Below are 12,539 nucleotides of genomic sequence, written 5' to 3' on the forward strand. Positions count from 1 at the left end.
AAGGGTCACAGTTTGTATGATTCTATTCCTATAAAGTGCCAGAATAGGAAAATCCATAGTGACAGAAAGTAGATTAGTGGTTGCCAGGGGCTGGGGAAAGCAGGATTTGGGAATGATTATAGGTACAGGGTTTATTTATTGGATGATGAGAATATTCTGGAATTAGTCACGATCAGTGCACAATTTTGTGAATATACTAAAATTATTGAATTGCACACTTTAAATGGATGATTTTATGGTATGTGAATGATATCTTAATTTGAACAATCACTACAGTATTGAATCAAATTACCTGTCAATGAGGAAATGATGCACAATGGCACATAACAATCAGGCCATTCAAACAGGTATGTAAATAATTTTCATTCCTGCCCATCTTTTTTCCTCTACCCTGAACAAAAACTTCTGGGAAATTAATACTATGGAAAGTATGAATGCCTTTTCTTTTTAGAAACTCTATACAATTTAAACATAACTCCTTTTTTCCTAACCCTATCCTGTCCCCTGGTAACCTGCAGTCCAGGGTCTGAAACCATGAGTTTGCTTCTTCTATTACAGATCAGTGAGCTCACACACTAGTATGCATGCTTTTGATGTGAAAGTGGACACTAGGCATATGTTATGGTATTAGGGATGTATAATTTCTTTGCATGATGTTGGCTATGAAGTTTTTGCATAGATCTATCATCTTTAGTCCTAGGGATACTGGTGAAACCATGTGTTAATTAGTGATCACAATGAAAACCAGTCCTCTGGAGGCAAGTGTAGCAATGCCACCATCTTGATCTATCAGAAGCATTACTAGACACACTGTTGATTGCACCTGTCTGGATGGACTTTGTTTCACCGGCTTCCAGGAACCATACTCTCAGTTTTCCTCTTCTATCACTGGCCGATCCTTCTCAGCATCTTATGCTAGTTCTTCTGCCTGACCTCCTGACATCCCAGTGCCTCAGGGCTCGGTCCCTGATCCACTTTTCACCTCTCTACCCTCACTATTTCAGTGGTCACATACCTTCTGGTTTACACATCATCTGTGTTTCAGTGAGACCTGACAATCATGCCCCTAACCAGATCTCTCTTTCAATCTACAAACTCATAAATGCAACTGCAAAAGCAACAGTTCATCAGAATATCTAATAGAGCACTCAGTCGTTAGCATAGTCAAAACTAAATCCTTAATTCCTCACTATGTAGCCCCCTCCTTTCCCCAGGAAAACAGCAGCAGAGCCTCTGTGCCACCTACCACCTTCTCCAAGTCAATCAAAGTTCATGGCTATCTCATCTCTCCAGTTTCTCAGGACAGAACATTTGGAGTCGTGTTTGAGGACATGATCCTTTAAAAATTGAAATCAGTTTATATCACTTCACTGATAACAGCTCATTTCATTTAAAAAGCTTAATTTTGTATAATGCATACAAAATCCTATGTGGCATGCCTCCTGATATCTCCCTGGTCTCAAATCCCACAACTTCCCCACTAGCCCACATCCCTGCAGTGTCCTGCTCTGTGATCTAGCCAAAGTGCCTACAACTTGTGTGTGTGCCATAGTATGTCCCCAATATACTTTTTCAAAATGAATTAACAGTGGAATTTTGGGTAAAGATGGTCAGATTTTATCCCTGGCTTCTGTGAGTCATTTCTGCAATTTTAAGAAAACTGCTTTCCTCTTTGGGATTTAACTTATCCTCACATAAATAGAAGAGTAAGAGGACAAGTACTTTTCTGTGGTCATCTTTACACCTTGGTGAAAAAAAACTACTGTTTAATTTTATATCCAAATTCAGAGAAAAATACAAACATATAAAATAAAAATGAATCAAATCATGGCAGTTTTGATCTTCCAATACTGAATTTTATATATAACTACCATTGACATTTTTCCATACAGCTTTTTAAGGGGATGCTAAAAGGTATCTCAAAACTTCTTTCTAGTTTAATCAGGTAACAAATTACACATAATTCAAAACATGGATCTTTGAATTAAAGTTACGTGAGTTTTGATAATTTCACATACTATCGCAATATATTATTGTGACCCTTAGCCGTATCAAGATATACAACATTTAAATCGTAAAACCAAACCAAACCAAACTTCCTTATTAATGGACACCCTTAGTCCAGACAAACACGACTCTAATTTTATTTACCATAGGTACGTTTTGCTTGCTTTAAACTTTAATAGAAAAAGAATCATACAGGATATACCTTGAGTCTGCCTTCTGTCATTTGGCATAATATTCTTGAGATTCACGCATGCTGTTACAAATAACATGCATTCCCTCCTTTTTATTGATGACCAGTATTTTATTGTAAGGAAATACCACAATTTGTTTATCCCTTCTTCCACTGACAGACTGAAAGACACATCTTATCGTGCACATATGACATAGTTTACGGTGTACATATCTGAAAGTCGAATTGCTGGGTCTTATGATTTCGTTTCGTACTACTTCACTGAGGAACGAGCATCCCCATAGCTTTGAATTTGTGGATTTTATTTTAGCTATATTAGTGAGTATTTCATGGCATCTCGTCCTAGTTATAATTTACATTTCCTTGATGATTGATGATATTGAGTACATTTTATTTTAAGTAGCTGGCATTTGAACACTATTCTTTCTTGAGATGCCTGTTCAAATATTTTGTGCAGGTTTTCATTGTGCTGTTTGTCTTTTTACTACAGTGTGAAGCAGTTGTTTGCATACTCTGAATACAAATATTTGTCAGAAAATACTGTGAATACTTTCTGCCATCTTATGGTTTGTCTATTCCTATTTTTATTGTCACTTTATTAAAAGTTTTAAATTTTGATGAAAGTCATTTCATCCATCATTTTTTTGTAGGTAGTACTTTTTGGGCTCTATTTAAGAAACGTTTGCCTTTACAAAGTTCATAAATGTAGGTCTCTTGTATTCTTCTAGGAATGTGAGTGTTCTAAATTTCCCCTTCGGGGCTATGATAAATCTCTATTTGATTTTTGTGAATGGTGAGAGGTATGAGACAAGGTTCAGAATTTTTTCTTCTTTACATAGATAGCCAGTTGATCTAGCACCATTTGTTTAAAAAGGTTTCCTTTAACTATTGTTTTCTTTTGGCATTTTAAGCTGAAAATCAATTAATTATATATGAGTGATTTTTTAAAAAAATTCAGCAGTATCTTCAAATAAATGGAGCTTCAACTCTTCCTTTCCAATCACCTTGCTTTTTGTTTTTATTCCCTTTTCTTGTATTAGCACCCTGTATAGAACCTTCAATATGATATTTACCCAAGAAGTAAGAACAGATGTTTGCCTTGTTTCTGAACTTAGCTGGAGGGAAATATCCCATCTTCCATTAAATATAATGTAGCCATAGGTTTTCCATGGACGCCTGTTAGTAGATTGAGGAAGTTCCCTTTTGTATTTGTTAGGGTTCTCTAGAGAAACAGAATCAACAGGGAACACTTGCAAATATGAAATTTATAAAAGTATCTCACGTGACCACGGGAATACAGAGTCCAAAATCCACAGGGCAGGCTGTGAAGCTGACGATTCCGATGGAGGATCTGGACGAACTCCACAGGAGAGGCTCACCAGCTGAAACTGGAAGAGAGTCTGTCTCTTCTGAATCCTCCTTAAAAGGCTTCCTGTGATTAGATTAAGCATCACTCATTGCAGAAGACACACCCTTTGGCTGATTATAAATGGAAACAGCTGTGGATGCAGCTGACATGATCATGATTTAATTCTATGAAATGTTCTCATCTCAACAGACAAGCCAGTACTTGCCCAACCAAACAGGTACCACCACTTGGCCAAGTCGACACATGAACCTGACCATGATACCTTCTATTCCTGATTTGTCAAGAGCTTTTCTTCCCCTTCATTTTTAGTACAAGCTAGTCATACTAAATTAATTTCTTTCAAATGCTTTTCTGCATCTATTGAAATTATCACATATTTTCTCTGTTTCCCTACTAATATAGAAGACTACAATGATTGATTTTCAAATGTGAAGCCAAAATTTCATTCTTGGGATAAACATCAGTTGCTCATGGTATATATCATGTTTAGGATTACCAGTTTTTATTTGATAATGTATGTTATTAAGGATCTCTGCATCCATATTTATGAGGGAAATTGATCTGAAATATGCTTTTTTATATTTTGGTGGGTCTGGTTTGGCTTGGTTTGATATTGGCCTCATAGAAAGGTTTCTGGAGTGTTTCCTCCCCTGTTGTTTTCTTAGAGTTTATGTGAGATTGTTATTATAGCTTCTAAAAATATTTGATAGAGTTACCAGTGAAAAATATCTTGAACTGGATTGCATATGTGTGTATGAGAGAGAGAAAGTTTTTAATTTTGAATGTAATGTCTTCATTAAATATAGAGATACATGCATTTTCTCTTTTCTTGTCCATTTTGGTGATATTTTTCCTCAAGGATATTGCATATTCCATCCTAATTGTCAATTTAGTGACATGAAGTTTTGCACAATATCCCCTTATGATCTGATCTGTAAGTGTTGTCTTACTTTTCATTCATGGTATTAATAATGTGTTTTGTCTGATTTTCTTTGAACAGTCAAACTAAAGTTCTATAAATTTTATTATTCTTTTCAAAGAACACACTTTGGGCTTTATTGCTTTTTCTTTATGGTTTTTCTGTTTTCTATTTCATTGCGTTCTGCTTTTATTGTTTTTTTCCTTTCCTCTTTTTGAATTTAATTGACTCATAATTTTCTATCTTATTAAAGTGAAAATTTAGATTGCAAGTTTTAAACCTTCCATCTTTTCTACTTTAAGCTATTACCGATATAATTTTCCCCTGAAATCTTCAAGTTTTGATACCCTGTGTTTACATTATCATACAGTTTAACGAAGAAAATTAACATAATTTTCTTTGCAATGCCATTGACTATTCCCTTGTAATTCCTTGGGCTATTTAGAAGTGCCTGGGATAATTTTCAAACATTTAAGGATTTTCCAGGTATCTTTGGTTTTTTGAAGTTAACTGATTAAGGCCAGAGAAATGATGCTAACTACAATTAATTTAAAGTCACCAAGATTTACTTATATAAGTTCTTTCTTGGTTAATATTCTCAGTGAACGTGAAAGATGTAATCTGCAGTAGTTGGGTACTATGCAGTGTTTAATAAATTCCATTTAGGTCAAGTTTGTTGTAGTGCTGTGTAAGACTTTATCCTGGCTTACACCCTGCCTACCTGTTAAAACAATTACTGAGATAAGAGTATTTAAATGGCCAACTATCAATTGTAAATTTGCCTATTTCCCTTCAGTTTCTATTTTTTACACATTTGCTTTATGTTATATGTTGTGATTTCCTAATAAGTTGACCCTTCAGGCATCAGGGAATGGCACTCCTTTTCTCAGAAACACTTCTTGCTATGAAGGTTACCACAGCTTTCTTATGAAGATTTTTCTCAGTATAGTTTGCTTCCACTCTTACTTTTAACCCAACTATATGTTTATATTTAATAAGTATCTCTTACATATACCATTTTATCATTGGGCTCTGATCCTAAAACATTTATTTCCTTTATTTGGAATGTTTAGTTTATTAACATTTTTGTAATTATTGTTCAAGTTGAGTTTATGTTGACCAGCTTATTTGTTTCCTATTTATTTCATCTGTTATTTTGTTCTAGTCATCTCTTTTGTCTTTGTCATTGATTATTTCCATCTTTCCAAAATCATGGTTATTGGCCCATTAGCCACACTCTTTTATTTAATTTTTAGAAGCTGCTCTAGGGTTGACAAAACCAACTTCATCATAACATATATTTACATATACCAAAAAATTCTGAAACAAGATACTCCTATTTTCTACCAACCACGTATTGCTTTACACTTTATGAGTCTCATAAACTTTACAATATATTGCCAATACTTTTGCTCTTAACCACCCACTGTCCTTTTAAGAAATAAAATAATGAGGAAAAAGTATTTCCTCTACGTCCATATTGACAATTTCTAGTGCCTCTCATTCCTTGTTATAGAACTGAGTTTTTAGTCTTGCATCATTTTCCAGTAGACAGAAGAACTCTCTTTAATGTATTTTGTAGTAAAGACCTGCCGACAATCAATATTCTCATTTCTTCTTTTTCTAAAAATGCCTTTATTTTAACCAAATTGTTGAAGGTTATTTTCATTAGATAAAGAATTCTGGGGAATTCTGTATCTCCCCCACCTGCACTTTAAAGATGGCCTTTCTTTATTTTTCAGTTTGAATTTTTCCTAGGAAGAATTCCAAGTTCACACTCATTGTGTCCCCTCCACGCGAAGTGTCTTGTTGTTTCTCTGGTTTCTTTTATGAGCATTCTTCCATTTTCAACACTTTGATCTGCATGTATTTTTTTTAACTTTCTTATTATACAGTATAACATATTAACAAGGCAAAGAAAGAAAAAAAAACAATAGCTTTCAGAGCACTCTTCAACAAGAAGTTACAGGACAGATCCCAGAGTGTGCCATGGGCTACCATACAATCCTCTCAGATTTTTCCTTCTAGCTGCTCCAGAATATAGGGGGTTAGAAGGCATAAATATTTTTTATCACCACAATTGCATGTATTTTGATATGGTTTTTCTTTCTGCTTATGCTTTGTGGGACTCTGAGTTCCTGAGTCTTTGCATTTACAGTTTATAGTATTTAGAAAACTTTCTACCACTATTTCATCAAACATATTTTTTACTCAAATCTCCTTTTTCCTGTTATTTTGTACTTTTTTAGCATATAAGTTAAAATACTTCATTGTCTCAGAAATTGCTGAGACACAGTTCATTTTTCTATTGGGCTTTCACCAGTCTCCTGCCCAACTGCTATCATATTGATAGTTTCTATTGCTCTTTCTTAAATTGAACTAATTTTTTTACTCCCAGTGTCTAATTTCTTTTAGGCCTATCCAACGATTCTTTTTTCCTGACATACTGTATGTTTTAGTTGTCGAATTTCCAATTGGTTCATTTTTGAAGCTTCAAATTTTTAATGAGATTCCCCATTTGGTATTTCATGTTCAAGTACTGGGTTATCAATAATAGTCATTTAGGTAATACAATACAAAATATTTTAAATACACACTAGCAAATATTAAGCAAAAATATTACAAAATTCTTCTTAAAAAGAGATTGTATTTTTCATTTGGCCTTATTGATTAAACTGGCAATTTATTCCCTTGAACATGGGTTTTAAAAAGAATATAAATTGAGGAAAAATTGCCCCTGTTATCTGAAACCTTGCAGAGAGCAGGAAATAAGTAGGAAGCATCTGCAGAATACCTGCATTCCAGGTTCTATGAAAGTCAAGAATAGGGTTGGGTTTGGTGGAAATTTTAAAATGAAACAAAGGAGTTGACTGAAATTAAACTATGATGAACCATTTTCTACTGATTCTCTGGGGACAATTAATTATTGCTAATTAAAAAAAGATATATAAAGAGTAAATCTTAAATAATAATTTAAGGTATAATGGACCTGTAAAGTTAATAAGTAGTGAAAATTTTAAAATGTAAATAAAATTTTTATACATACAAAATTTTAAAATATTAATCATTGGGAAAATATTAATTTTAGGAAGGGTATAAATTTTATTTCCTTTGATATATATGGTGGGAAATAATGCCTAAAGTATAAATTTTAATAACAAGAATTATATTAGGTTCTATAAATGACCATTCATTTATTTAACCTCTGAATAAAGTAGACTTTCAAAGTTTATATACAATAAAATAAATGATAGATGATTGATCAGTCTCACCTGAAAAACTAAGGAAAACTGAAGGGTTAAAACAACTATATGTTAAGATAATTTTCAGTAAAAGGTAAAATCATGACTTACACACGCATGAAAATGAACATGTTAAATAATTTATTTAACTCCTATCATATGAGGGAACAGGTGTTGCAACTGGAAAAGAAAAAATCAATACATTACAAATATATATGAAGTAAAGGAATGTTGAAATGAATTTCAAACAAAGACAAAATTTGGTTTATCGTTTGGGAGGGGAGGTCAATTCCATTACAATTGCTACCAGACAGGGCAGAATTTACATATATGTATCAGTTATGTAAAACTTACAAAGAGTTACAAAATAACTCAAAGAAGATGAACAGGGCTAAAACGTAATAAACCTGAATGGTCTGCTATAGGCGAAACTTAGTTTTCCATGGGAATATTCACACACATAGAGTAGAAAAAAATGGAAGGAGAGAGAGAAAGTGGGATAAATGGATTTATTTAGATGAGTTAATAAAACTTAGGAACTTAAGAACACCTCCTTTCCACAGGGACTATGGAAGGCCACACTTTTCCTGTTTCATTCATTATCAGGTAAGAGTGTAAATGTGTGTGTACGTGTGTGTAGTTTATCCTGTCATTAGATAACTCTTTACATACACCTCTCTTCTAGAACTTGCCATATTTCATTATTCTCCTTTAGTTGTGCAGTGCACACTGTGAGCGGGACAGCTATATCACGTTAATCTCCAGGCAGGGTATACGGGGTGTGCTCAGCAAATGCTCAGTATAGCCAAGCATTTTTGAGATTCTCAGTTAACAATATGTGGGAGTTTTCCCGACTAATTTTCCCCGTAGTGGTTGTGTGTTGCCAGGGAAGGTGACCGTGGATGGATGCAGGTGGTGACATGAATGGAGAGTGTGGGCCATGGTGGAGGATACTGGTGACCAATGTTGGTGGGTCATGCAGTTCCGCATTCCTGAAGCCCAGCACGTGGGGTCTCCTTTCTGGCTCTGAAGGCAGCATGTTAACCCCCTTATGCAGCAGCAACCTTGGCAGCAGGTGGTGGAGTCCATTTGGAGGTGATGCTCGCAGGGCCTCCCATGCGCCCGTTGCCTCCCGAGGTGGTGGCGTTGGCAGCAGACCCTGCCCCAGCAGCTTTGTGATGACAGCGTGAGTGACTCCCCACCCTCCTGACCAGGCTTTCTCAGGCTGTGCATTCTGCAGGTGTGCGGTCCTCCCTCCAAGACAACTCCCTCGCCTTCTCACCAACTTCTCTCTCCCTCTCCAGTTCCTCAATGCTGATTTTTATAAAATATTCAAAAACCAATTAAGGCATTTTGTTAAACTCGGGGTAGTTTCTATCTACTTCACCTGCCTCTCTTAGACTGCTTTCCTGAGCTGAGCAGTGTTGGCATGACTGCAGGCAATTTTAAGGTTCAGGTAAGGGTAGTTTGAGTTGGTCGCACTTTTCCTTGAATTTCCTGGGATGTGTTGTTGTGGCCCACTTCATTTGTGACAGAGCTACTGTTGGCTATTCTGATGTAGAACTGACTGCCTGTAATTGGCCATTGTACTAACTCCTGACAGTGAGGCAGCAAAGTGTGTGTCCAGAGGTGGTGCCCCAATTGCAAATGTGTTCTGTGATTCCTAGAAACACATCTATGGGGGTGCTCTAATTTCCTCGCTGCTGTGACAAATAGTACATACTGGGTTGTCTTAACAGTACGAATTTACTGGCCCCTGTTTTGAAAGGCTACAGGCTTGCTTTCTCCCAGGATTGCTGGCATTCTGGCTGGCTGCCAGTCCTTGGGTTCCTTGGTTTTTCCATCCCCTGGTGATGTCCTCTCCTTTCTCTTCTGCGCTTTGTTGGCATTCAACTCTTGACCCCTCCCCATGGCTTTTTCTCACTATTTCCCAATTTATTCTGCTTACAAAGGACTCCAGTAATGTGGATTGAAGGTGCAAACTCATTTGGTTGGGCCATGCTTTAATGAAAAAGGACACCTTCAAGAGAGAACCTAACCATACCCACTGGAAAGTGGCTTAAGACCAACGTGTCTTGAATTTGGTGTCTGTAGCTCCAGCCTCCACAGACAGTGATGCCAGAGAAGCAGGACTGGACTTTTACAGAACCAGTCAGTGTGGCGTCTCCAAACCATCAGATTGGTAAAGTTATAAGAAGAGGGTTGGTTTTGAAGATGCCTAGGCAACAGTGTTTTTCTATGCTGAAAGAAATATTGTAATTTATATTCTGAAATGCTATGGCTCATATATGAAGAAAATTGATAGAGTTTTCCCCAAATTTGACTATAATCTTTAAAGGGTACATGACATTTTGAATAGCACATTGAAAGCAGAAATTATCTCTCCTTAACTATCAATTATTAAAGGAAATTAATTTATATCACTAGAGGAAAGATTAAATTAACTTTCTATTCTCATTATAGAAATTAATATTACACAATAATTTTCATGTAAAGAAATGATTAAGTAAAATGCATCCCAATATAACAGTAGAAAAACAGTGGTTCTGTTAGAAAATTTATAAATACACTATGTTGTTTTCCTGATTATTAACCATGATTATGGTATTTATTTTGATGAATAAATTTTCCTTTTAATAATTAATTTTCTACTTTGAATTCTGTGTTTTTTCCTTAAAGAAATATTCCCAAAACTGATTATGCATTGGGCCACAACAGACAGAGAAAGAGCTCAGACTACTAAGTACATTTTTTAACATAGAAATGAAAATAAAAATATAATTTATAATTCCCAAAATAATATATAGCATAATATCAAAATTATTTAACTCAGTAATAATATAATAAACACAAATTGAAAAACACTCAATATTTTAATGAAAGTATCAAAAATTACATTATATACTGACAGTGGTGATATGCTGAACATAATGCTTTCATACATTTCTGGAATAAGCATTAATTGGAACAAATCTTTCTAGAAAGAAATACATTCATATATATCAAAATCCTGTGGTGTCCCTACCCTTTACTCAGTGATTCCACTTTTATGAATGTTTCTACTAAAAGCAAATATCACATATAAAAATATTAATCTTATATGATTATATTAGCAAATTATGGGGATTAACCACAAATGTGCAATTCAGAGAAATTGAAAGATCTTTTTTAAAGGACTATTAGGTGGTAATTGAAAACTTAAAAAATTGGTGTCTATTATCTTGTAAAAATCCTGATTTTATAAAATTAAGTTATAATACCAATATTAGATAGTTTGAGCACAATGATTTATAGAGTAAAACAATGTGGATACCTAAAAAGTGACTGAAGAAAATAATGAAAATGTTCTTATGTTTGTCTTTCAGCGATTATTTCTCACCTGATTTCCTCAGGTCCTTCATTTCTTCCCGGTTCTCTTTCTTCTGCTGCTTCCCCCTTCCCCCTTCTTCTTTGGGCTTCTCTTTCTCCCTCCTTCTCCCACTTCTTCCTCCTTTCCTCTCCTCTGTTGTTCAGAATTCTCCAAATAGCCTGTATTAAGAGAGCAGCACATCAGTGTTGGAAATCGTCATTACCCTCTAAGGTTTACAACTTCGGAGCCTACATCATACTTTCTAATGAGATGAAGACACAGTCCATAAACCACGGGGCTGCAGCAGCGCTCAGCGCAGGCGGAGACACATCACACAGGAGCTCCCGACCCCACCACAGCTGTGTGCCTTCGGACACGGGGCTTCAACTCACGGACTTCAACTTCCTCCTTCTGAAAACGTAGAACTCTGTGAATACGTGTGTGATGGCTGGTTCTGGTGTCAGCTTGGCCAAGTGACGATGCCCAACTGTCTGGTCAGGTAAGCGCTGGCCTGAACGTGGCTGCAAGCATATTTCATGGCTGGTTGATAACCCCGAAGGCTGGTGTACTAAATCATCAGTCAGTTGATTGCATCTGCGACTGATTACATCTGTGCTCAACTAAGGCATGACCCCCACAATGCCATGTTCCAATCAGCTGAAAGCTTTTTAAAGAAGAAGAGAGACTTACCCTGCTTGTTCAGCCAGCGAGCATCTCCTGTAGAGTTCGTCCAGACCCTTCATCGGAGCTGCCAGCTTATGGATTTTGGGGCTTTTCTGTTCCCACATTTGCATGAGACACCTTTATAAAGCTCATATTTACAGAAATCTCCTGTTGGTTCTGTTCTTTTGAGAACCCTGACTAACGCAACCTTTTTTGTTTTTAAAGCTCAAATAAAGTAATTCATGAGAAAGCAAAGGAAAACAAAAAATCTTTTAGCTCCTTATTGCTCACTTTGTATCTTAATGAAGGCTTTCTAATGAAAACAAATAATTATTAAAGCACTGAATGGGAAAAAAATGCACCAGTTAAGACAAAGAATGCTTCTAAGACGTGATGAAGGAAAGGGAATGCTTCTCAGATCAGGGCTATCAGAAGTTTTCATAAAGGGCTGCATGGTCAGCAGACACCTACTTCCTGGGGACCACACAGAGCACCTTGTGAGAGAGGAGAGGAGCCCAGGACTTGGCTCAGTCTCTTGGGGTGCCAGTAGCCACATTATTGAGTATCCTCCAGCTGGGGCTCTTATTAACACTGAAGTTTGGAGTGTTACTACCAGAACATAGGACATATGAAATCCATTGATGAGGGTAAAGATTTTATTCCATCTTTGGCTCCACTTACTAATTACTTGGCACTGTTCCCCAAAGACGTCGGCAGAGCATCTGGTCTCTTGACAGCACGAGCTGCTTGACATTCTTCTGAGGAATGAACTTTTGGGACTCTTGGAAGCCACTTCAGAG

Source organism: Tamandua tetradactyla, chromosome 3 (assembly GCF_023851605.1).
Source record: "Tamandua tetradactyla isolate mTamTet1 chromosome 3, mTamTet1.pri, whole genome shotgun sequence".
NCBI lineage: Eukaryota > Metazoa > Chordata > Mammalia > Pilosa > Myrmecophagidae > Tamandua > Tamandua tetradactyla.